General features: G+C 40.2%; 1 pseudogene; it reads right to left on the bottom strand.

The window, feature by feature from the left end:
- The window catches only part of LOC112659669 (transcription initiation factor TFIID subunit 9-like), a 149,511-nt pseudogene that overhangs the window by 22,289 nt on the left and 99,383 nt on the right, over nt 1-27,839 (bottom strand).

The raw sequence follows: 27,839 nt of genomic DNA, 5'->3' as shown, positions 1-27,839 counted from the left end.
TAAAAGCAGAAACAAAAACAAAAACAAAAACCAACAACTCCTGAAGTTAAGCTCCACTAGTTTCAAAGCCAAATGTTATGGGGACTTGACCTTCCAGTGCAGATTCCCCCATGTCTGGATGGATGAGAAATGTGCTACACTTCAGTTTATCTGGAATATATAAAATGTTAACAGTGACCTGACCCACAATTAGCTTTCAATATACAATGGAATATTACTCAGCCATCAGAAAAGACAAGTACCCATTTGCTTCGACATGGATGGAACTACAGCGTATTATGCTGAGTGAAATACATCAATCGGAGAAGGACAATTATATGGTTTCATTCCTATGTGGAATATAAGAAATAGTGAAAGGGATTATAAAGGAAAGGAGGGGAATTGAGTGGGAAAAATTAGAAAGGGAGACAAACCATGAGAGAGTCCTAACTCTGGGAAACAAACAAAGGGTTGTGGAAGGGGAGGTGGGTGGGGGAGGGGGTAACTGGGTGACAGGCACTAAGGAGGGCACTTGATGGGATAAGCACTGGATGTTATACTATATGTTGGCAAATTGAATTTAAATAAATAAAAATTAAAAAAATAAAAGTAATCTGTCATAATTATGCATCCCAACAAAGATCATTAAGTTTACTTCCTCCTTTCTTCATGATGACTCCCAGGAAATGAGTTCATTTGTCCCTTGTATGTAAATTTAGGGCTGATGTGTTAGGAGAGAGGCCTAAGTGGCTTGATAGCTGGAGTTTTCACATGACCATTCTAACAATGCCCTAGTTCTAAGAAGCAATATGTCATCTCACAGCTCCTAAACAGGAGAGAACTTAGGACAATGGTTGGTTTCTGTTTTTTTTTTTTAATATATATTTTATTTATTTATTCATGAGAGATCAGAAAGAGGGGCAGAGACATAAGCAGAGGGAAAAGCAGGCTCCCCACAGGAAGACTAATGCAGGACCTAATCCCAGGACACCCGGGTTATGCCCTGAGCTGAAAGCAGATGCTCAACCACTGAGCCACCCAGGCATCCCGGACAATGGCTGTTTTACCACTGACTCAGCTGGTAAGAAGACTATATGATGCTTTCAGACAGGAGCATTGAGGATTGGGGGTGAGGAGTTTCCACCTACAGCAACTCTCTGGTGATCCAAGCTACTATCCCCAAATTCAGGTCATTAAAAGGAGTTCTGTGTTCAAGAGGAAGTCTCATGGGAAATAAAATATTTCAGGCACAGTGAGATGGTAGTGAAAATGCTGAATGACATGGACTCGCTCCAGATGCCAAAAGTTATGGCCAACAATTACAGCAGCTCTGAAGGAGCTTCAGAAGCCACCTCAGACAGAAACTGGTTGAGTCTTGGATGATGAGCTGATAATGACACCAAATCGCTCACAATCATTGGTCAGCTGGACCTATAGGTCTTGGTCTATAGGTACCTCACAACTCTGTCTCCTCCCCTAGGACCCTAACACTTCTCTACCCTTTTAACAAACCCCTCTTTCACATTATGCATGGCCAGGAGAATCTTTTAGATCTTTCATAAATCCCAGCCAGACACATAAATGCTCTTGTTCACTCTAGGATAAGAATGATAAAACCAAAGCATTAAAACTTATTCCCCTACTTTCACCTTCTACTAAGTTCTTCCTTCTCAAATGGAAGATTCATTTGCCTGTCTCTTCTGGAAACAAGGGAACTTTAAAGAGAACCCCACCACTGTTAAGTATTTGATAACCTTGGTTTTATGATAAATGTTTTCCCAAAGGGACCTATACAAGACTCATTGGATTTTCCTTTTGCTGTTTTAATGAAAACCCATTGGATTGGGAGGGAAAGGCCTAGGGATCTTGAAAAGGTCATAATTTCTAGAGGAAAGGAAGGTTGTATGAGTCCCAGTGATGCCCACATCTGGTTGATGAGGTGAAAAAGGTGGATTTCCTCAGTCCTTACTCTTGTGAGGATAGATGATATCTGGTGGCAAGATGATAAGCAGCCCAGATCATGAGAATGTTAATCCTACATCAGGATGCTTTGAATATCTAAGGCCATTTTAAATGCAATGTGGCCACAAAAATAAGGTCAAGATCTCCCTCCCTTTGAATATTTCACACATTTGTTGTGCATGAGGCAGCACAAACAGTCTTTCATGTTCTGCCTTACTGATTCTCTTCTTTCCTCCTGCAGACCTTTCCTGAGCAGAGGGGCAGCACAGAGTGGTCAGGGAATTGTGGAACACTAGTGCCCTCCAACCTCTGGGGAGAGACTTCAAAGTAATTAGAGGTTTGAAAGACAGCATCCCTATGTGCACCTTTTAAATGATAAAACATCCATTTTATACCAGGAATGGGCAAAGAAGAGGGAACAGTTTCAATCATAGTAACAGCAGGAATAAGAATCCTTCAGCTTTGAGACTGCTATTGCTGATGTTTACCAGCTCCTGTTTCACAGTTTTTTGGAGTATTTGAGTAGAAGTAAAAAACATTATTCTTCCAGCTTACCAAATTCAATTCATCTTTGCTTTCAAATTCCTTCTGAATTTGCCTCCACTTTCATATCTCTTGTCATTGTGCACAGTTCACTGATCTCTCAGCCATTTAATGTTGATAAATTTTTAAAAATATAAACTCTGACTTTGCTCCTTCCCTCTGTTCCTCAGTAGTATCAAACTTTGACATCCTGGTACATTTCCCTAATCCTCTTTCAATTTCCTCTTTCCTGCTGTAGTGTCCTGCTACACACTACATTTCTCACTTAGACATGTTCCCTGACTCATGCATTTCCCTTAGATTGGTGAAGAGGGTATTGATATGAGGTCTGAGGAAAATCATTCATAAAAAAACCAAGGAGAACAATCTCTTGATTGTACCTAACGTTTATTATCTGAGTAAATCAAACAAATGTAAACTACCTCGTAACAGAGATTAAGGAAAAATATGGGTGCAAATAGCTAAGGGAATCCACGAAGAGCCTATGGTGAATTCCCCTTTGCATAGCAATGGATTCTGTATATGGAGCAATGGGTTTTCTCCAATGAAGACATTCTCTCCACTTTAGGGAAGATATGGCCTTGGTGGTAGGTTCTACTCATAGAACACATGTTCTATTCATAGAACACAAGATCTGAGAAGCTTTTCTTATTTATTTATTTATTTATTTATTTACTTAATTTTTAGAGAATCAATTTTTTAAAGATTTTATTTATTTATTTATTCATGAGAGACACACAGAGAGACAGACAGAGAGAGAGAGGCAGAGAGACACAAGCAGAGGGAGAAGCAAGCTCCATGCAGGGAGCTCGAGATGGGACTGGATCCTGGGCCTCCAGGATCACGCCCTGGGCTGAAGGTGGCACTAAATCGCTGAGCCCCTGGGGCTGCCCAGCTTTTTTGTTATTTAGTTAGTCTCTGAACTATGTGTCTGGCATCTTCTGAGACTTATGCTCTCTGAAATCTTATGCAAGAAAATTCTAGCATCATCAATCACTTTGTTCATGAATTTCAAATGTAGAAAATAGATTTTCAAAAGCTGGAAAAGATTGGATGACAGGCTTCCATTCATAAAGCAATGGCCTTCAGTACACTTCATGGCCTTGGCAGCTATGCAGTTATTCTTTAGAAGTAACCAGAAATGTAAGGACTTGATAAAACTCTTAATCTCCTCCACAGACATTACCAGCTTTCTGACAATCCCTTTGACTGATTTCTCATCCAAACCAAAATAGTTCTCATAAACATTCAAACACTTCTCTTGTTGGGACTAATCAAAGTCACTGAAGCAGGCCATAAAGGGGATGGAAGTGAAAGCCAGAGATTTCAGGGAATCCAGCCAAATCCTTTCCTTGAATAAAGTTCTCTCCATCTCAATGGAAGCCTCACCCAAATTGGGCAACAGAATCACAAAGATGTAGCACTTATGAACAGGGAGGTCCTTCAGCAGAGTCTCCTCCAGTATTGGGAAATCAAAGTCATCCAGGTCAAACTTGGAGACCAAGAAGTTGCCTGGCTCATGCACTCTGATGTTGCTGAGAGTAGTCAGGCAGCTGTCTCATATCTGCTGAAGCATTCTCTCCCTTTTCAAGGACCTGGCCTTGTTTTTCCCTTCATTATATAAATCATTATCCACCTTGGTTCTATCAAAGTGGAATTTCTTACCTAGTTCCCTAAAATTTTGGTTCAGCAAAACATCATTAAAGTTATACCATGAAGAAGAAACAATGATGAAGAAATCATAGTTAGCAAATCCCACCATTTTGAGATATGTATGTAGAAGGAAATTGGGGGTTCCAGTTCCAGGCAGGTCCCAGAAGGTCATACTGGGATCCTTTGGATGTTGATAGGGGGGTTTCTTCATGGTGGTCTTAAAAATCCCAACAGTTGCAGAATTCTTCTCTTCATGAATATGACCTCAAAGGGCATTGATGAAACTGTACATCCTAGTTCCAGATTCCTGAATACAGCCATATACAGAGGAGTATTCTCTGCTTCCACAAGTAATTCCTGAGTTATATCAGCCACATCTTTTATATTAACCTCTTGATGACTTGCTTGAATTCTAGAAAGGTTTTCTGAAGAGAGGATCCCCCTGTCTTACTGAGTAATGTGATGAGATAGTCACAGGAGAATTTATATGAAGGAGGTAAGGCTAATCACAGAAAAGGAGATGAGATGTTGGAAGCAGAGTTTGGAATGAAAATCCAGAAATACAGAACATGTAAGAAAGGCCACAAACTAGGGAATTCAGGCACCTTCTAATACAAAGAGAAGACATAGAAATGGATTGTATCCTGGAACTTTTTGAAGGAACCAACCATATGGACACCTTGATTTTAGCACCTGTAAGATTCATTTTAGACAACTCACCTCTAGAACTATAAGCTAATAAACCTGTGTTGCTGTCTTAAGCCAATAAGTGTGTATTAATTTGTTGCACAAAAATGAGAAACTAATGCAGTCTTAATTTTCTTGAAGCCTCAATACAGGAGCCCAATACCTTTCCATTCTATAGGAAAAATCATTCTATAAGAAAAATCAGGCCAGCACATTAGGGAGCACAGAAGAATTGTAGACATAGCTCACTTCCAATCCCCAACAGCAAATAGGGGCATGGATTTTCCTTTGGAGGAGCCTAGAGGCAGAGAAAAGCCCACCAGGATGTATGTTCCACAAGGGGATAGCTCAGCACATAGTCCTTGTGGTAATAATTTCCCTATGGCAGCTTAATATCGATTTACCTCAGCTAATGGGAGAATTTGGGTGGGATTTGGAACATGTGACAGGAAGGACTGAGAAGGTAAATAAGAGCGCTAATTCTCCTGATTCAATTCTGCACTTTGTGAAACATAGGTACCCGATTATATCATGGCAATTCAAGGATGCCATTAGATGTTATTTATGGGGCCTCTTTTCAACTATGAGTGAGGAAACCGTGAATTAAAAATATTTGTAATAGGAGGGGGGGCAAAATTGTGGAGGAGTAGGGGTCCTCAACTCACCTGGTCCCACCAACTTACCTACATAACTTTCAAATCATCCTGAACACCTACAAATTCCACCTGAGATTTAAAGAGAGAACAGCCCAAACACTACAGAGGGTTTTTGCTTCTAGCAAGGTAGAAAGGTAGAAAGGACCAATACCCACTATTTGCTTCAATGTGGGTAGAACTGGAGGGTATTTTTTTTTAATTTATTTTTTATTGGTGTTCAGTTTACCAACATTCAGAATATGTATGGGAGTGTATGTGACGGGGAGTGCCCGTCACCCATTCACTCCCACCCCCCGCCCTCCTCTCTTTCTACCACCCCTAGTTCGTTTCCCAGAGTTAGGAGTCTTTACGTTCTGCCCCCCTTTCTGATATTTCCCACACATTTCTTCTCCCTTCCCTTATATTCCCTTTCACTATTATTTATATTCCCCAAATGAATGAGAACATATAATGTTTGTCCTTCTCCGACTGACTTACTTCACTCAGCATGATACCCTCCAGAGGTATTTCATATTTCATATTCTCCAGAGGGCATCATGCTGAGTGAAGTAAGTCAGTCGGAGAAGGACAATCATCATACGGTTTCACTTATATAGTGAATATTAAAAAATAGTGAAAGGGATCATAGGGGAAAGGAGAGAAAATGAGTGGGGAAAATCAGAGAGGGTGACAGAACATGAGAGACTCCTAACTCTGGGAAATGACAAAGGGGTGGTGGAAGAGGAGGTGGACAGGGGGATGGGGTGACTGGGTGACAGGCAAGGAGGGGGGCACTTGACAGGATGAGCACTGAGTGTTATACTATATGTTGGCAAATAGAACTCCAATTTAAAAAATAGTAAAAAAAAAAAATCCAGAATGAAGCCTTGCCATTTGAAATGACATGGATGGAGCTAGAGTTATGTTAAGTGAAATAAGCCAGGTAGAGAAAGACAAATATCATGTAATTTCATTCATATGTGAAATTTAAGAAATAAAACAAATAAGCAGGGGGAAAAAGAGAAAGAGGCAAACCAAGAAACAGGTAACTATAGAGAAATGATGGTCACCAGAAAGGAGGTGGCTAGGGGGATGAGTTAAGTTGGAGATGGCAATAAAGGAGTGCACTTATTGTGATGTTTATGGGATGTTGTATGGACATGCTGAATCACTATATTGTACATCTGAAACTAATATTTACACTGTATCTTCACTAACTCATTTAAATAAAACTTCCAAGAAAAAGAATTTGTGGATTCATAACAGAATGTCAGGAACACCAAAAATGCACTATGTATGCATTTATTTAAAAATTCATTTTTCAGGACCTACTATATGTATTTTCTACTAGTATTTCAGTTATAAGACCAGGGTTTTGTATGAAGTAACCATAACACTGAGTTATTCTCTCTGCTAACTAAAATATTCCAAATTACTGTCATGCCTTTTCACAAGAAGGATCACATGAGGAAGGATTTTTTAGAGCTGTTTTTCACACTGTCAAATAAATCACTAAATTGATATTTGGTTCAAGAGTGAGTTATGGAAATGTCCCTGAGGACAGTGGGTCAGAATTGCTTTAAGGAAAGCCAAGTCAACTTTCCAGGCACCAGTGCCATGCCAGCACTGAGAATAATTCAGAAGCTAGCTGTCCCACTTTTCCATTTTCATTCTCAACATTCTGATGTAGCTAGGTTTGCCCAGAGCCCTCAGGGTCTTAAAAATCTCTTATTTTTTAAGAAGAACTTTTGCATCACTCACCATGGCCTCAAGGAAATAACTTACCAAAGCAGGATGCCAAATCACCACCCTTGTATCAGAGGATGTGGAAGAGGACATGTATGGAGCAGTAAAAAGCACTAGAAGGAGGAGAGAGGAGGGAAGGAAAAAGAGTTCATACAACAAAGGGTGACTTGAGGTATGCTATTATGAGCAGGGAGAACCTTAGTCCTGGCCACAATGTTGTATCCAGGAGCCTTCCTCTTTCTGTCCAGCCATTGTGTGGACTTCTGACATGGGTGTAAAGTTTGCCCTTGCTCAGGCTATTCCCTTATCTTGGAAAGCCCTTCTTTAAAATGTTCTTCATTCTTCCAGAGTAATTTCAAACCTTGATTATTCTATCCAAACTTTCCTGCTCAGATTATTATTTATCTTGCTTCAGTTTTCTTTATTTGCAATGTTATGAAAATAATACTTCTCCATGGTGGCAAATATACGAAGACAGCACCAGCATTTACCCCCATACCCCTTCCCACCTGTGCTCTGAACCCTCCAGAAATCTCACTTCTGATCCCCTCTGCCTATGTCTCTGCTTCTCTATGTGTCTCTAATTAATTAATTAATCAATTAATTAGTTAATTAATTAAAATCCCACTTCTGATAACCTCCAACCTCATGTCATAGACTGGTTCTCATATGGGGCAGCTAAATAAGGATGTGTGGCTTCTTTCCTCTCAGAAAGATACTGTATATCTTCATGAGGAGACAGAAACTTTTAATGGTTGCAAATGTGTTTTCTACTCTCTAGAAAGTATGCTGGCTCATGAAACAAAGTGTTGAAAGGACTCTTTCTGTTTTTTGAGGAGTAGAAACAGCAGGTGGCATGGATTCCCATGTTCTAAAAAGTAATGCTAGATTATCCACCTGGGACTTGCTATGAGCCACCCCAACTGTCCTGACATTACCCATCACCTGCTTCATACCTGTGTGTAAAAGGGGACAGAAACCAGGTTGGACAAATAAGCCACTTGGAGGACTGACTGGTATATAAGGTGCCATTGATGGAAAAGGTGGTGTGAGCTACTGAAGCAGTACCTGAATGGGATGTCATAAGAAGTAAGCCGTGAAAAGGAGGTCCCTCTGTCGCCTTCCCTGATGTTAATCAAACTGAGTTTTTTCTGGAGTCATGGTCCTATCTTATCATGAAGAATTACAAAAACTTGAGATAGGACACCAGAAGATATTATTTAACCAAGACTAAAGGTAATGTAAAAGATCTGTATACTGTCCCCTACAGAGATTGGGAGTAGAATTTTTATACCAGGAAGCAAGTCACCTCTAGTCCCCACTGATGTCATGCCAGCATGTAGGCTGGAGAGGTATGCTTTGGCAAAATTATGATCTTTTATAATTCTGAATATTTATCTCTTTCCAGCTGCCCCAATGCCAATTTCATACTCATTCCTTGAATGATCACCTGAGTGTCTCCATGGAAAATTATAGGAACTCTTCATTTCTGGGGTTCAGACGTGTCACCAGGGACTAGTGACCTGAAGAATATTCACTCACCATTCAGCATTCAGAAGGTTCCTTAAATGACAGCTGACATGAAAAGACATGGAGGAAACTAAAATGCATATCATATAGAGAAACCAATCCAGAAAGGCTAAATATTACACAATTCCAGCTGTGCAACATTTTGAAAAATGCAAAACTGTAGAATTGATGAAAAGATCAGTCGTTCACAGAGAGTCAGGGGAGGGAGGTTTGAATAGGTGGAGCAAAGGCCTTTAAAAATATACTATTTATTGGACACAAGACAGCAGAAGAGTAGGGGATTTCATCTCATCTGGTCACTTGAATTTAGCTAGGTAACTATCAAATCATTCTAAACACCCATGATTTCAATCGAGATATAAGAAAAGAATTGCTGGAACTCTGAAAGTAGAAAAGTGACCTTTTTGCAAGACAGCTGTGGAAAGCCTTCAAGGAACAAAAGCTACACAGAGAACCAAAAATAGTTTACACTGAACTGGCCCCCTGGCAAGGGGCAGTGCAACTGTATAAAGGCAAAGGCACCTGAGAATCAGCTCAGCAGGCCTCTCCCCGAGAAGACCAACTGGAAGAACAGGTGAACAGGAATTTTCTGGACCATACAGTACTGTAAAAATCCAGCCCTGGGGGAAAATAGTATGTAGAATTTGAGGTTTTTTTTCTAATGATATGTTTATCATTCAGGTTAAAAATTTCCATTTCTTTTTTTCTTTTTCCCTTTCAAGTAGTTTCTTATTTTACCAACCCTCTGTTTTAACTCTTTTTTTAAATTTCATTTTTTACATATACATTTTATAGATATATTCTTCATTTTGGCTTCCTTTCACTCTTTTCAATTTTATTTTTGCACACACACACAGACACAACTTTTTCTTTTTTACAATTTTGGCATTTAGTGTCTTCTAACACACAGACTGAAATACATTCAAGCCAAGTGGATCATCCTGTTTGGTCCACCATGTGAGATTATATTTTCTCTCCCATCCTCTTTATTTTCCTTTTCCTTTTCTTTTTCCTTTTCCTTTCCTTTTCTTCTATGCTTTCCGACTTCTTCTGATTTATCTAGTGTGTATTTCAGGTGGGTCATAGTTAATATTTTTGATTTTGTTCAATTGCTCATTCATTCTTCTCTGGGCAAGATGACCAGAAAGAGGAATTCACAACAAAAGAAAGAATCAGAAGTAATACTCTGCCACACATCTAATCGTTGGGAATATAAGTAAAATGTCAGAGATGAAATTCAGGATAACAATAATAAAAGTATTAGCTGAGCTTGAAAAAATCATTAAAAAATCAAGAAAATCTTAGTGCAGAAATGAGATCTCGGGCAGCCCGGGTGGCTCAGCAGTTTAGCGCCACCTTCGGTCCAGGGCATGATCCCGGAGACCCAGGATGGAGTCCCACGTTGGGCTCCCCGCATGGAGCCTGCTTCTCCCTCTGCCTATGTCTCTGCCTCTCTCTCTCTCTCTCTCTCTCTCTCTATATCTCCCGGGTCTCTATGAAAAAATAAAATCTTTAAAAAAAAGAAATGAGATCTCATAATGATGAAATTAAAAATACTCTAACTGGACTTAGTCTAAAATGGATGCTCTAACTGCAAGGGTATTTGAGGCAGAAGAGAGAGTAAGTGACAAGGAAGACAAGTTGATGGAAATAAAGGATACTGAGGAAAAGAGAAAAGTAACTAATAGAATGTGAGGAGAGGCTCTGAGAGATAAGGGAGGGTATGAAGAAAAAAATCTCAATTATTGGAATTATTGGAGTTCCTGAAGATACAGAGAGAGAGAGAGAGAGAGAGAATTTATATTTGAGCAAATTATAGCTGAGAACTTCCTTAATCTGGGGAAAGAGACAGGCATTCATATCTAAGAGATAGATAGAGAAGACCCCTTCCCAAATCAATAAAAATAGATCAACACCCCAACATATGATACTGAAGCTTGCAAATTCCAGAGACAAAGAGAAAATCCTGAAATCACCTTTAGACCAGTGGTTCCTAAATCTCCTAACCTAGAAACATTAAGCTGGCAAAAGAACTATCCACAGAAACACAACAAGCCAGAAAGTGCTGGCATGATATATTTAGGGTACTAAATGAGAAAAAAATACAGTCAAGAATATTTTCCAGCAAGGCTGTCATTCAGAAGTGGAGAGATAAAGAGATTCCAGGATATAGAGAAACTGAAAGAAAATGTGACCACCAAGCCACTCTGGAAGAAATATTAAAGGGGATCCTGTAAGTGAAGAGAGGGCCAAGGAGTAACCTGGACCAGAAAGGAACAGAGATAATCTGCAGAAACAGGGAAGGTACAGGTAATACAATGGCACTAAATTCATATCTTTCAATAGTTACTGTGAATGTAAATGTGAATGGACTAAATGCTCCAATAAAAAGACACAGGTGGGTCCCTGGGTAGCTCAGTTGGTTAAGCATCTGCCTTTGGCTCAGGTCATGATCCCAGGGTCCTGGGATTAAGTCCCATGATGGGCTTCCTGCTCACCAGGGAGCCTGCTTCTCCCTCTCCCTCTACCCTTCCTCCTTGCTTGATTTATATCTCTCACTGTCAAATACATAAAAAAGATCTAAAGAAAAAGACACAGCATATCAGATTGGACAAAAAAAGTAAGATTCACTGATATGCTATCTGACTCATTTGAAACCTAGATTGAAAGTAAAAAGATGGATCACATTTATCATGCTAATGGTGCTCAAAAGAAAGCTGGAGTAGCAATCCTCATATCAGAATAATTAGATTTCACATAAAAAAACATAAAAATATCTTACATACTAAGAGATGAAGAGGGACACCATATCTTAAAGTGTCTATCGAACAAGAAGATCCAACAGTTATAAATATTTATGCTCCTAATTTGGGAGCAGCCAATTATATTCACCAATTAATACACAAATTAAAGAAACACATTGTTAATTATGCAATAATAGTAGGGGACTTCAACACCTTACTCATAGCAATGGAGAGATCATCTAAGCAGAAGATCAACAAGGACAAAAGGGCCTTGAATGACACACTGGGCCAGATGGATTTCACAGATATATAAAGAGCATTCCATCTGAACAGAACTGAACACACATTCTTCTCAAGTGCACATGGAACTTTCTCCAGAATACCACACACTGGATCACAAATTAGGTCTCAACTGATACCAGAAGCACTATTATAAAGCTACTGGTGGCTCTACAAAAAAGCATAAAGGACTCAAGAGACTTCATGACTGCAGAATTTAGATCTAATCAGGCAGAAATTAAAAATCAATTCAATGAGATGCAATATAAACTTGAGGTCCTAACAACAAGGGTTAACGAGGTGGAAGAACGAGTGAGTGACATAAAAGACAAGTTGATGGCAAAGAGGTAAACTGAGGAAAAAAGAGACAAATAATTAAAAGATCATGAGGATAGATTAAGGGAAATAAATGACAGCCTGAGGAAGAAAAAGCTACGTTTAACTGGGGTTCCCAAGGGCACTGAAAGGGACAGAGGTCCAGAATATGTATTTGAACAAATCATAGCTAAAAACTTCCTAATCTGGGAATGGAAACAAGCATTCAGAACCAAGAAATAGAGATATCCCTCCCTAAAATCAACGAAAACCACCCAACACTTCAACATTTAGTAGTGAAGCATGCAAATTCCAAAGATAAAGAGAAAATCATTAAAGCAGCAAGAGATAAGAAATCCCTGACTTTTATGGGGAGGAGTATTAGGGTCACAGCAGACCTCTCCACAGAGACCTGGCAGGCCAGAAAGGGCTGGCAGGATATATTCAGGGTCCTGAATGAGAAGAACATGCAGCCAAGAATACTTTATCCAGCAAGGCTTTCATTCAGAATGGAAGGAGAGATAAAGAGCTTCCAAGACAGGCAGGAACTTAAAGAATATGTGACCTAAACCAGCTCTGCAAGAAATTTTAAGGGGGACTCTTAAAACTCCTCTTTAAAAAGAAGTCCAATGGAACAATCCACAAAAACAGGGACTACATAGGTATCATGATGACACTAAACTCATATCTTTTAATAGTAACTCTGAACATGAATGGGCTTAATGACCCCATCAAAAGGTGAGGATTTCAGACTGGATAAAAAAGCAGGACCCATCTATTTGCTGTCTACAAGAGACTCATTTGAGACAAAAGGACACCTACAGCCTGAAAATAAAAGGTTGGAGAACCATTTATCATTCAAATGGTCCTCAAAAGAAAGCAGGGGTAGCCATCCTCATATCAGATAAACTAAAATTTACCCCAAAGACTGTACTGAGAGATGAAGACGGACACTATCTCATACGTAATGGATCTATCCAACAAGAGGACTTAACAATCCTCAATATATATGCCCCGAATGTGGGAGTTCCCAAATATTTAAATCAATTAATAACCAAAGTGAGAAAATACTTAATAATAATACACTTATACTTGGTGACTTCAATCAAGCTCTTTCTATGCTAGATAGGTCTCCTAAGCACAACATCTCCAAAGAAACGAGAGCTTTACACTGGACCAGATGGATTTCACAGATATCTACAGAACTTTACATCCAAACTCAACTGAATACACATTCTTCTCAAGTGCACATGGAACTTTCTCCAAATAGACCACAAACTGGGTCGCAAAACGGGTCTGAACCGATACCAAAAGATTGGGATCGTCCCCTGCATATTCTCAGACCATAATGCCTCGAAATTAGAACTAAATCACAACAAGAAGTTTGGAAGGACCTCAAACACATGGAGGTTAAGGACCATCCTGCTAAAAGATGAAAGGGTCAACCAGGAAATTAAGGAAGAATTAAAAAGATTCATGGAAACTAACGAGTATGAAGATAAAACCATTCAAATCTTTGGGATGCAGCAAAAGCAGTCCTGAGGGGGAAATCCATCGCAATAGAAGCATCCATCCAAAAACTGGAAAGAACTCAAATACAACACCTAACGTTACACATAAAGGAGCTAGAGAAAAAACAGCAGATGGACCCCACGCCCAGCAGAAGAAGAGAGTTAATTAAAATTCGAGCAGAACTCAATAAAATCGAGACCAGAAGAACTGTGGAACAGATCAACAGAACCAGGAGTTGGTTCTTTGAAAGAATTAATAAGATAGATAAACCATTAGCCAACCTTATTAAAAAGAAGAGAGAGGAGACTCAAATTAATAAAATCACGAATGAGAAAGGAGAGATCACTACCAACACCAAGGAAATACAAACGATTTTAAAACATATTATGAACAGCTATACGCCAATAAATTAGGCAATCTCGAAGAAATGGACGCATTCCTGGAAAGCCACAATCTACCAAAACTGGAACAGGAGAAATAGAAAACCTGAGCAGGCCAATAACCAGGGAGGAAATTGAAGCAGTCATCAAAAACCTCCCAAGACACAAGAGTCCAGAGCCAGATGGCTTCGCAGGGAAATTCTATCAAAGGTTTAAAGAAGAAACCATACCTATCCTACTAAAGCTGTTTGGAAAGATAGAAAGAGATGGAGTACTTCCAAATTCATTCTATGAGTCCAGCATCACCTTAATTCCAAAACCAGACAAAGACCCCACCAAAATGGAGAATTACAGACCAATATCCCTGATGAACATAGATGCAAAAATTCTCAACAAGATACTAGCCAATAGCATCCAACAGCACATTAAGAAAATTATTCACCATGACCAAGTAGGATTTATCCCTGGGACACAAGGCTGGTTCAACACTTGTCAAACAATCAATGTGATCCATCATATCAGCAAGAGAAAAACCAAGAACCATATGATCCTCTCATTAGATGCAGAGAAAGCATTTGACAAAATACAGCATCCATTCCTGATCAAAACTCTTCAGAGTGTAGGGATAGAGGGAACATTCCTCGACATCTTAAAAGCCATCTATGAAAAGCCCACAGCAAATATCATTCTCAATGGGGAAGCACTGGGAGCCTTTCCCCTAAGATCAGAAACAAGACAGGGATGTCCACTCTCACCACTGCTATTCAACATAGTACTGGAAGTCCTAGCCTCAGCAATCAGACAATAAAAAGATATTAAAGGCATTCAAATTGGCCAAGAAGAAGTCAAACTCTCCCTCTTCACCGATGACATGATACTCTACATAGAAAACCCAAAAGCCTCCACCCCAAGATTGCTAGAACTCATACAGCAATTTGGCGGCGTGGCAGGATACAAAATCAATGCCCAGAAATCAATGGCATTTCTATACACTAACAATGAGACTGAAGAAAGAGTAACTAAGGAGTCAATCCCATTTACAATTGCACCCAAAAGCATAAGATACCTAGGAATAAACCTAACCAAGGAGGTAAAGGATCTATACCCTAAAAACTATAGAACACTTCTGAAAGAAATTGAGGAAGACACAAAGAGATGGAAAAATAGTCCATGCTCATGGATTGGCAGAATTAATATTGTGAAAATGTCAATGTTACCCAAGGCAATGTACACGTTTAATGCAATCCCTATCAAAATACCATGGACTTTCTTCAGAGAGGTAGAACAAATTATTTTAAGATTTGTGTGGAATCAGAGAAGACCCCGAATAGCCAGGGGAATTTTAAAAAAGAAAACCATATCTGGGGGCATCACAATGCCAGATTTCAGGTTGTACTACAAAGCTGTGGTCATCAAGACTGTGTGGTACTGGCACAAAAACAGACACATAGATCAGTGGAACAGAATAGAGAACCCAGAAGTGGACCCTGAACTTTATGGTCAACTAATATTCGATAAAGGAGGAAAGACTATCCATTGGAAGAAAGACAGTCTCTTCAATAAATGGTACTGAGAAAATTGGACATCCACATGCAGAAGAATGAAACTAGACCACTCCCTTGCACCAGACACAAAGATAAACTCAAAATGGATGAAAGATCTAAATGTGAGACAAGATTCCATCAAAATCCCAGAGGAGAACACAGGCAACACCCTTTTTGAACTCGGCCACAGTAACTTCTTGCAAGATACATCCACGAAGGCAAAAGAAACAAAAGCAAAAATGAACTATTGGGACTTCTTCAAGATAAGAAGCTTTTGCACAGCAAAGGATACAGTCAACAAAACTAAAAGACAACCTACAGAATGGGAGAAGATATTTGCAAATGACATATCAGATAAAGGGCTAGTTTCCAAGATCTATAAAGAACTTCTAAAACTCAACAGCAAAGAAACAAACAATCCAATCATGAAATGGGCAAAAGACATGAAGAGAAATCTCACAGAGGAAGACATAGACATGGCCAACATGCACTTGAGAAAATGCTCTGCATCACTTGCCATCAGGGAAATACAAATCAAAACCACAATGAGATACCACCTCACACCAGTGAGAATGGGGAAAATTAACAAGGCAGGAAACCGCAAATGTTGGAGAGGATGCGGAGAAAAGGGAACCCTCTTACAATGTTGGTGGGAATGTGAACTGGTGCAGCCACTCTGGAAAACTGTGTGGAGGTTCCTCAAAGAGTTAAAAATAGACCTGCCCTACGACCCAGCAATTGCACTGTTGAGGATTTACCCCAAAGATACAGATGCAGGGAAACGCCGGGAGACCTGCACCCCGATGTTTCTAGCAGCAATGTCCACAATAGCCAAACTGTGGAAGGAGCCTCGGTGTCCATCGAAAGATGAATGGAAAAAGAAGATGTGGTCTATGTATACAATGGAATATTACTCAGCCATTAGTAATGACAAATACCCACCATTTGCTTCGACATGGATGGAACTGGAGGGTATTATGCTGAGTGAAGTAAGTCAATCGGAGAAGGACAGTGTATGTTCTCATTCATTTGGGGAATATAAATAATAGTGAAAGGGAATATAAGGGAAGGGAGAAGAAATGTGTGGGAAATATCAGAAAGGGAGACAGAACATGAAGACTCCTAACTCTGGGAAAGGAACTAGGAGTGGAGGAAGGGGAGGAGGGCTGGGGGTGGGAGTGAATGGGTGATGGCCACTGAGGGGAACACTTGATGGGATGAGCACTGGGTGTTATCCTGTATGTTGGTAAATTGAACACTAATAAAAAATTAATTTATTTAAAAAAAAAAACTCGCAAAAAACAGGAGTGCAGATCCCAATGGTTTCCCAGGGGAATTTTACCAAACATTTTCTTTGTATATTTTTTTATTGGATTTCGATTTTCCAACTTATAGTATAACACCTAGTGCTCATCCCGTCAAGTGCCCCCTTCAGTGCCTGAGAGATAGTCACCCCATCCCCCCACCCACCTCCCCTTCCACTACCCCTTGTTCATTTCCCAGAGTTAGGTGTCTCTCACGTTCTGTAAACTTCACTGATATTTCCCACTCAATTTCTCTCCTTTCCCCTATAATCTCCTTCACTATTTTTTTAATATTTCCCATATGAGTGAAACGATATGATGATTGTCCTTTTCGACTGACTTCACTCAGCATAATACTTTCCAGTTCCATCCACGTTGACGTAAATAGTGGGTATTGGTTGTTTCTAATGGATGAGTAATATTCCCTGTATATATATACCACATTTTCGTTATCCATTCATCTTTCGATGGTAACCGAGGCTCCTTCCACAGTTTACCTATTGTAGACATTGATACTGTAAACATTGGGGTGCCGGTGTTTCGGTTTTTCACTCATCTGTATCTTTGGAGACAATCCCCAGTAGTGCAATTGCTGGATACTAGGGTAGCACTATTTTTATCTCTTTGAGGAACCTCCACACAGTTTTCCAAAGTGGCTGTACCAGTTTGCATTCCCACCAACAGTGCAAGAGGGTTCCCTTTTCTCCACATCCTCTCCAACATTTGTTGTTTCCGGTCTTGTTAATTTTCCCCATTCTCACTAGTGTGAGGTGGTATCTCATTGTGGTTTTGATTTGTATTTCCCTGATGGCAAGTGATGCAGAGCATTTTCTCAAGTGCATGTTGGCCATGTCTATGTCTTCCTCTGTGAGATTTCTCTTCATGTCTTTTGCCCATTTCATGATTGGATTGTTTGTTTCTTTGCTGTTGAGTTTAAGAAGTTCTTTATAGATCTTGGAAACTAGCCCTTTATCTGATATGTCATTTGCAAATATCTTTTCCCATTCTGTAGGTTGTCTTTTAGTTTTGTTGACTGTGTCTTTTGCTGTGCAAAAGCATTTATCTTGATGAAGTCCCAAGAGTTCATTTTTGCTTTTGTTTCCCCTGCCTTCATACATGTCTATTGCAAGAAGTTGCTGTGGTCAAGTTCAAAACGCCTGTTGCCTGTGTTCTCCTCTAGGATTTTTAAAAAATATCTGAAAATTTTATTTTATTTTATTATTTTTTAAGATTTTATTTATTTATTCATGAATGACAGAGAGATAGAGAGAGAGAGAGAGAGAGAGAGAGAGAGGCAGAGACACAGGCAGAGGGAGAAGCAGGCTCCATGCCGGAAGGCTGACGCGGGACTTGATCCCGGGACACTTTCACGGGACTCCAAGATCACGCCCTGGACCAAAGGCAGGCACTAAACCGCTGAGCCCCCAGGGATCGCCTCCTCTAGGATTTTGATGGATTCTAGTCTCACATTTAGATGTTTCATCTATTTTGAGTTTATCTTTGTGTATGGTGTAAGAGAATGGTCCAGTTTCATTCTTCTGCATGTAAATGTCCCATTTTCCCAGAACCATTTATTGAAGTGACTATCCTTTTTCCAGTGGATGTCTTTCCTGCTTTGTCGAGTGTTAGTTGACCATAGAGTTGAGGGTCCATTTCTGGATTCTCTATTCTGTTCCATTGGTCTATGTGTCTGTTTTTGTGCCAGTACCACACTGTCTTGATGACCACAGCTTTGTAGTACAACCTGAAATCTGGCATTGTGATTCCCCTGACTCTGGTGTTCTTTTTAAATATTCCCCTGGCTATTTGGAGTCATTTCTGATTCCACATAAATCTTAAGATGATTTGTTCCAACTCCCTGAAGAAAGTTCATGGTATTTTGATGAGAATTGCATTAAACTTGTAAATTGCCCTGGGTAGCATAGACACTTCCACAATATTAATTCTTCCAATCCATGAGCATGGAATATTTTTTCATCTCTCTGTGTCTTCCTAAATTTCTCTCAGAAGTGTTCTGTAGTTTTTAGGGTATAGATCCTTTACCTCTTTGGTTATCTTTATTCCTAGGTATCTTCTGCTTTTGGGTGCAATTTAAATGGGATTGACTCCCTAATTTCTCTTTCTTCAGTCTCGTTTGTAGTGTATAGAAATGCCACTGACTTCTGGGCATTGATTTTGTTTTCTACCATACTGTCGAATTGCTGTATGAGTTCTAGCAATCTTGGGGTGGAGCCTTTTGGGTTTTCTACATACAGTATCATGTCATCTGCAAAGAGGGAGATTTTGACTTGTTCTTGGCCAATTTGAATGCCGTTTATTTCTTTTTGTTGTCTGATTGCTGAGGCTAGGACTTCTAGTACCTTGTTGAATAAGAGTGGTGAGAGTGGACATCCCTGTTGTGTTCCTGATCTTAGGGGAAAGGCTCCCAGTGTTTCCCTATTGAGAATGATATTTGCTGTGGGCTTCTCATAGGTGGCTTTTAAGATGCTGAGGAATGATCCCTCTATCGCTACACTCTGAAGAGTTTTTATCAGGAATGAATGCTGTATTTTGTCAAATGCTTTGTCCGCATCTATTGAGCCGATCATATGGTTCTTGTTTTTTCTCTTGTTGATGAGACCCATCATGTTGATCATTTTATGAGTGTTGAACGACTCTTGCATCCTGGGGAAAAATCCTACTTGGTCATGGTGAATAATCTTCTTAATGTACTGTTGGATCCTATTAGCTAGTATCTTGTTGAGAATTATTGCATTTGTGTTCATCAGGGGTATTGGTCTATTTTGGTGGGGTCTTTGGTTTTGGAAATAAGGTGATGCTGGCCTCATCAAACAAGTTTGGTAGTTTTCTGTCCCTTTCTATCCTTCTGAACAGTTTTAGTAAAATAGGTATTATTTCTTCTTTAAACATTTGATAGAATTCCCCTAAGAAGCCATCTGGCCCTGGACTTTTACGTCTTAGGAGGTTTTTGATGACTGTTTCAATTTCCTCCCTGGTTATCAACCTGTTGAGGTTTTCTATTTCTTCCTGTTCCAGTTTTGGTAATTTGAGGTTTTCCAGAAATGCATCCATTTCTTCTAGATTGCCTAATTTATTGGCATATAGCTGCTCATAATATGTTTTTAAAATCGTTTGTATTTCCTTGGTGTTGGTAGTGATCTCTCCTTTCTCATTCATGATGTTATTAATTTGAGTCTTCTCTCTCTTCTTTTTAATAAGGCTGGCTAATTGTTTATCTACCTTATTGATTCTTTCAAAGAACCAACTGCTGGTTTTGTTGATCTGTTCCTCAGTTCTTCTGGTCTCTATATCATTAGTTCTGCTTGAATCTTTATTAACTCCCTTCTTCTGCTGGGTGTAGGATCTATTTGCTGTTTTTTCTCTAGGTCTTTTAGGTGTAAGGTGAGCTTTTGTATTTGAGTTCTTTTCAAATCTTGGATGGCTGCTTGTATTGTGATGTATTTCCCCCTCAGCACTGCTTTTGCTGTAACCCAAAGATTTTGAATGGTTGTATCTTCATTCTCATTAGTTTCCATGAATCTTTTTAATTCTTCCTTAATTTCCTGGTTGACCCTTTCATCTTTTAGCAGGATGGCCCTTACCTCCACGTGTTTGAAATCCTTCCAAACTTCTTGTTGTGATTGAGTTCTAATTTCAAGGCATTATGGTCTGAGAATATGCAGGGGATGATCCCAATCTTTTGGTATTTGTTCATACCTGATTTGTGACCCATTACATGGTCTATTCTGGAAAAAGTTCCATGTGCACTTGAGAAGAATGTGTATTCAGTTGCATTTGAATGTAAAGTTCTGTAGATATCTGTGAAATCCATCAGGTCCGGTGTATCATTTAAAGCTAAGAGACTCATTTTGGACCTAAGGACAACTACAGCATGAAAATGAAAGGTTGGAGAACCATTTACCATTCAAATAAACCTCAAAAGAAAGCTGGGGAAGCAATCCTAATATCATATGCTGAGTGAAATAAGTCAATCGGAGAAGGACAAATCAGTCTAATATGTAGTAAATTAGATGGTGATAAGTGCTAAACTAAATTCTTCAGTTAGCTTAGCTAAGCAAAGGAAGGGGTGACAAGGATGCATTTCAGACAGAGAGTGAATATAGATTATGGGGACAGAATTTTAATATGGCTGTAGGTCAAGGATATAAAGGTGGAGAGAAGCCAGAGTCTAGGGAGAACATGGAAGGGTTGAAGCAAGGACTTATATACTACAAAAAATTTAGAATTAACCTCATAAGCACTGAGGAGCCATATAATCCCTAAAAGCAACATTTGGACAGGTGGGAGACTTCCATGGTGCCCACCTCTCAGGGGTTCTTGGGATGTTTTTGATGACTGCTTCAATTTCCTCCCTAGTTATTGGCCTGTTCAGGTTTTCTATTTCTTCCAGTTCCAGTTTTGTTAGTTTGTGGTTTTCCAGAAATGCTTCCATGTCTTCTAGATTGCCTAATTTACTGGCATTTAGCTGCTCCAGTTCGATCCCATTAGAATGTAAGGTCCATAGGGCAGTGATTTTTCTACACAGCTGTACCCTGTACTAATATAGCACCTATTACATCATAGGTTTTTGATAAAATATTCACTGAATAAAGTTCAGCAGATGATAGCCATAAATTCACCTATGTAGTTGGGACTGTAAATACACGTGGTGCTGACGAGCTGATTTATTTTTTTTCTTTGGTACCAAACTGCTTTAATTACTACAGTTTTTTATGGTTGATGTATGGTCCCATACTTCTGACTTGTGTCCTTGCTGTTCCTTCTGCCTGGCATTAGTTTCCCCCTCCCGGTTCAATGTGGGAAACGCTGCTTACTCTTCAAGTCTCATGTCAAGCTCCACCTTTTTGTAAAATTTTTCTGCTTCTGCAGTGCTGAATTAGATGGCCCTCCTCCATTTTCTCATACTCTCTCTGTCATTGTATTTATCACTCTGTGACTTGGTCATCTATTAATACACCTTCTTCCCTTAGTAAATTGTAACTACTTTGAGGGATCAGGATTGATGTTGGTATCCATAGTGCCTAGCACAGTGCCTGGAATTCAGTAGGAGCAGCTGTAATCAGAGCTCAATTTAAATCCAACTATGGAAGGAGCCTCAGTGTCCATCAAAAGATGAATGGATAAAGAAGATGTGGTTTATGTATACAATGGAATATTACTCAGCCATTAGAAATGACAAATATCCACCATTTGCTTCGACGTGGATGGAACTGGAGGGTATTGTGCTGAGTGAACTAAGTCAATCGGAGAAGGACAAACATTATATGGTCTCATTCATTTAGGGAATATAAATAATAGTGAAAGGGAATAGAAGGGAAGGGAGAGGAAATGAGTGGGAAATATCAGAAAGGGAGAGGGAACACGAAGACTCCTAACTCTGGGAAACAAACGAAGGGGGGTGGAAGGGGAGGAGGGCGGGGGGTGGGGGTGACTGGGTGGCAGGCACTGAGGGGGGCACTTGAGGGGATGAGCACTGGGTGTTATTCTGTATGTTGGCAAATTGAACACCAATAAAAAGTAAATTTATTATTTAAAAAAATAAAAATAAAAAAATTCAGAAAATAAAAAATAAATTTATATAAATAAATAAATAAATCTTAGTTTCCTCACTCACAGCCGATGGTGAGAGGCCCCATCAGTAACATAGTAATGACTTCCTTGAATTGCCATGATACATATAGGGGCCTTGATCTGGACCTTCCTATCATCCAGAGCTATGAGTAAAAATTTGCATTTCTAAACCAGCCATCTGTTATATTTTTGCTATAGCTGAATAGAAGAAAAATATGCCCAAAAAAGGTTTATTTTGCCTTACTACTCATGATCAAAACTTATAGGTTTGAAATGGCTCTAGGGTATTGAGGATGGATAGCATTACAATATAGCATAGTTTCCAACATGAGATAATCAGTAAACATTTTGCTTAATTCAAATTTTCTTTTTTTATAATAAATTTATTTTTTATTGGTGTTCAATTTGCCCACATACAGAATAACACCCAATGCTCATCCCGTCAAGTGCCCCCCTCAGTGCCCGTCACCCATTCACCCCCACCCCCCGCCATCCTCCCCTTCTACCACCCCTAGTTCGTTTTCCAGAGTTAGGAGTCTTTATGTTCTGTCTCCCTTTCTGATATTTCCCACACATTTCTTCTCCCTTCCCTTATATTGCACTGTTGGGGATTTACCCCAAAGATACAGATGCAATGAAACGCCAGGACACCTGCACCCCGATGTTTATAGCAGCAATGTCCACAATGGCCAAACTGTGGAATGAGCCTAGGTGTCCTTCGAAAGATGAATGGATAAAGAAGATGTGGTTTATGTATACAATGGAATATTACTCAGCCATTAGAAATGACAAATACCCACCATTTGCTTCAACGTGGATGGAACTGGAGGGTATTATGTTGGGTGAAATAAGTCAGTCAGAGAAGGACAAACATTATATGTTCTCATTCATTTGGGGAATATAAATAATAGTGAAATAATAGTGAAAGGGAATAGAAGGGAAGGGAGAAGAAGTGGGTGGGAAATATCAGAAAGGGAGACAGAACATAAAGACTCCTAATTCTGGGAAAAGAACTAGGGGTGGTGGAAGGGGAGGAGGGCAGGGGGTGGGGGTGAATGGGTGACAGGTACTGAGGGGGGCACTTGACTGGATGAGCACTGTGTGTTATTCTATATGTTGGCAAATTGAACACCAATAAAAAATAAATGTATTATTAAAAAGAAAAAAGACATCAGGGCAAGCCCACACCTCTAGTTTTCTGGGGTTCATGCAGGCCCCACAATGACACCCACTGTGGGGTTCATGCAGGCCCTGAATTCTCCCTGCCATCTAGAATAGATGTGTGTCCAGTGCACACCTTTTTTGAAAACTGGAATCATTTCCAGGAATAGAAGCCAAGCCCTCTCTGAGCTCCTTCCTGCTGGGGCTGGGCCTTGCCATTTTCTTTAACCAGAAATGATGGAGCTCTGCCCAAGAGAGATGCTAGAGCAGTAAAACCTTCAAATTCCACTCTCCTTCCCAGCTTCACTTCCCTCCTTCTCTCTAGGCTCTTCCTCAGGCAACCCCAAGCCAACACAATTCCTTTCCTTCTTTCTAGAGCTACCTGGGGCTAGAACCAGTTTTGGACTATCCCAGAGGGCACTGAGGCTCAGCATTCAATGTGAAAAGGTTCACATTGCCTTGGGCAGAGCTTGCCTATAACCTCAGTGGGAAGGGTGAGTCCAGGCCTTGGGGCTGGTTCAGGCAGAGGAGTCTGGGGGGAAAATGAAGCAAGCAGGATCCATCCCAAAAGAAGTATCTTGGCTGTCCTGAGAAGGAGAGCATGAAGGTGCATGATGAGGCCTACAGATGACTGTTAAATTTTACCACACAGGAAACAATTGGATATGATGGCAGAACAGTGGCAGGTGGGTGTGAGGATGGGTCTCCAGCAGCATCATTGGGCCCCACAGGTTGGCTGAGCAGACAGCCCTTCATGGAACAGAAAGGCCTCATGGGGCTCCCAGGGCAACTCCTCATTCAAGGAGGCAGTCTTGTACTTTAAAAACTTGTATTCATGCATGTAGAAGTGGTAGATTTTTTTTAAGACCTATTAGCTAGTAGGCACTCATAACTTGTGGGATTGTAAAAGCACACAAGGCAAAAGCATTGTGTGTAGCAAGCAGGAGAAGAAACTATTAGGTAATCCCAGCCAATTCTCTTTTCTATTCCTGTCCTAAAAATGCTTGCAATCTCTCTGCAGAGTTCAGCCTACAAGAGAAACTTATACTCATGGAAGACCTTAAGTACTTATAACAACAGACACAATGACAAACAATCATGTGCAAACATGGGTGCTGCTTAAAATAGATGGGAAACTACTTGGGAATTTTGTTGTGACTTAGATGTTCAAGTTAAAAAGGCACAGGCTTTCCTTAGGTATGCACTTTGTATTAAAAGATGTCAGACTGGGATGCCTGGGTAGCTCAATTGTTGAGTATCTGCCTTTGGCTCAGGGTGTGATCCTGGAGTCCTGGGATCCAGTCCCACACTGGACTCCCTGCATGGAGCCTGCTTCTCCCTCTGCCTATGTCTCTGCCTCTCTGTGTGTGTGTCACTCATGAATAAATAAATGAAATCTTTAAAAAAAAAAAAAGATGCCAGACTTTTATGAAGAAATGTCTCAAGAGGAAAGAAAATGCACTTTTCAATATTAATCAAAAGTTTATTCTTGACTCTAAAGACAAATGTAATAAGAACATATAGATCCTAAGCACTGAAGGATGTGGACAGCTGGCACAAAATCATCACTACCCTGCAGGTATCCACCATGTTGTTCTGCTAAATCAGTTTGGGTGGAGGAAGAACCTGTATCTTCTTGAGTCCTGACTGAGTGACCCTCATGATGTTTTGCTGCTTAAATTCTCTCTTGTCTGTAAACTGCTTTGGCACTGACCCTGGCATCACAGCTCAGAGTATTCCTCAATGGTCTCCTTCCTTACATGTGTGCATATTCCTGAATGAGGATTTTACTCACTCTGTACTCAAAACATCTTTGTTAGCAGCGTGGGTGTGGATCTGATGGCCTGAACTTGATGCTGAGGCTGATATTCTTGTTTCTCTGTTCACCCATGCTTCTAACTCCTCTGTTCTTCCTTCTTCAGGTTACTCCACTGGTCAGCAGTGTAATGTAGCCAGTCCTATCCCTTCACACCACATTACCCACATCCTTCACCTCTGCTCTGCCATGCCAGAGGGTGTTATATGCAGCAGGTGCCATGACCATTGAAAAGGCCTTGGGAGAAGGCACACTGCTGAGGGTGGTTTCTGTGGTCAGGGAACCCTGAAGACAGCATCCAGTACCCCAGTGAGCATTGCACTGAGTGGGGACTGTGGCAGCTGCCATATCTCCTTCATCAATCCATTGCAAGGAATTGGGTATGAGGAGGAGGACTCAGCTCCCACTGGGGTGGTGAGGACCACTGACATACTTGCCACTATTCTCATTTCACCAGTGTGGTACTGTGGGATGTGCCCAAGTAGTGGCAGTCATGCAAAACCTGTATAACTGTGAAGGAGATGCAGGTTAGCTGATACGACTTCACCATCATGCCTGCATCCAAGAGTTCCGCATGAATCTCAAGAAGTTTGCCAAAATCATATGTAACCTGGAAAAGTGGTTCCATATCATCAGAGCAAGCTGAACAAGGATCTCAGCACAAGTGCATTCTGAGAGGAATGACTCCTGCAGAATATCTGGGAGATTATCCATGAAAATCCCCCAGAAGAAGTGGGTGTGTGAACCCATCATATCCTAGGTCTCTAGCCTTGACCCTTGATTGCATGACTTCTAAGAACTTAGGAACACCTTGAACAAGGGTCTCTCTGACATCAGGAAACATGTTCCACTAAAAAACCTGTCTACATCAGTGAGAAGATCCTCAATGACAAGGTAATCTCTCTGCAGATGGGAATCACCAGACAGTGTTTGCAGGACACCCTTGGTGTTCAGAATGAAGATGATTTGGAGTAGTGTCTGAATACCTGCTGTTGTTTCTTTGGAATGGGTGATGAATCTCTCTAGAGGGTGGCACAGAGTCTGGGATTCCCATGAAGGAGTACAGCACCATCATGAAATCCTTAGATCTGTACCCTCTCTATAAAATGAACTGGAGACTGACTTCATGACTTCTTCACTAGTGAAGTATTCCTTAGCCTTCTTAGGTACATCCACTTCTTGGGTGACCATGTCATTCTCTGCTTTAGCTGACTGAAGAAATGATGCACCCTTGAATTAGATGCCAAGGAAATGAAGACCATCCTGAGGAAATCCTTTCTTCCAGAGCTAACCACTTGGACATAGTCCAATAAGTTCATTCTCAAGTGGAAGTCAGGTTGCCTTCAGATCCTCTTCCAGGAGGATACAGTTTTTTCTCCACTAGAAAGGAATGGATTTAACCTAACACTTTCTTTTATCTCTAAGAGTATTAGTTTCTTGAAAGCAATTTTTAAAATGATCTGTCTTCCTAAACCCAATCCTAATGCACTGTTCCCTTGAAAAATAACTATTTGTTAAGTCATTAAATAAGTTATCTGGGTTTAGAATATAGAAATTTTGTTTTAAGTTGCAAATTGTCATGTATGTCTGGAGCAGTCTTTTTCATCTCAGAGCCTATGGCAACAGCAAGCACATCAAAACTACTCAGCACTAGTTTCGTGAAGTGCACTCCCCACATGCCACAGAAGATGTCCACCTCCCTAAAGCTAGTTAGAGTTGAGGATCAGACAGGAGGATGGAGAAACTCTACCAGCATCACCCCAGGGTGGGGGAAAAACATGGAATTTCAGGGTAAAGGGGCATGGAGACCTACACAATTGAAGCCAATGATGTATAACAGTGGGAGATAATACATTTTTGTTTGTTTGTTTATTATTAAAATAATAATAATAAAATAAATAATAAAATAAAATAAAATAATTTTTTATAAATTTACTTTTTATTGGTGTTCAATTTGCCAACATATAGAATAACACCCAGTGCTCATCCCGTCAAGTGTCCACCTCAGTGCCTATCACCCAGTCACCCCCACCCCCCTCCCACCTCCCCTTCCACCACCCCTGGTTCATTTCCCAGAGTTAGGAGTCTTTATGTTCTGTCTCCCTTTCTGATATTTCCCACTCATTTTTTCTCCTTTCCCCTTTATTCCCTTTTACTATTTTTTATATTCCCCAAATGAATGAGACCATATAATGTTTGTCCTTCTCCAATTGACTTATTTCACTCAGCATAATACCCTCCAGTTCCATCCACATCGAAGCAAATGGTGGGTATTTGTCATTTCTAATGGCTGAGTAATATTCCACTGTATACATATACCACATCTTCTTTATCCATTCATCTTTCGATGGAAAGAGAAAATCTTAAGCAGGCTCCATACTCAGCACAGAGCCCAATGCAGAAAAAAAATGCTGCAATTCTACAAAGAGAAAAGCCACCACTTTTTCTAAGGAAGGA

This window comes from Canis lupus, chromosome 11 (genome assembly GCF_003254725.2).
Source record: "Canis lupus dingo isolate Sandy chromosome 11, ASM325472v2, whole genome shotgun sequence".
Lineage (NCBI taxonomy): Eukaryota > Metazoa > Chordata > Mammalia > Carnivora > Canidae > Canis > Canis lupus.
This window is presented reverse-complemented; position numbering and strand designations above follow the sequence as displayed.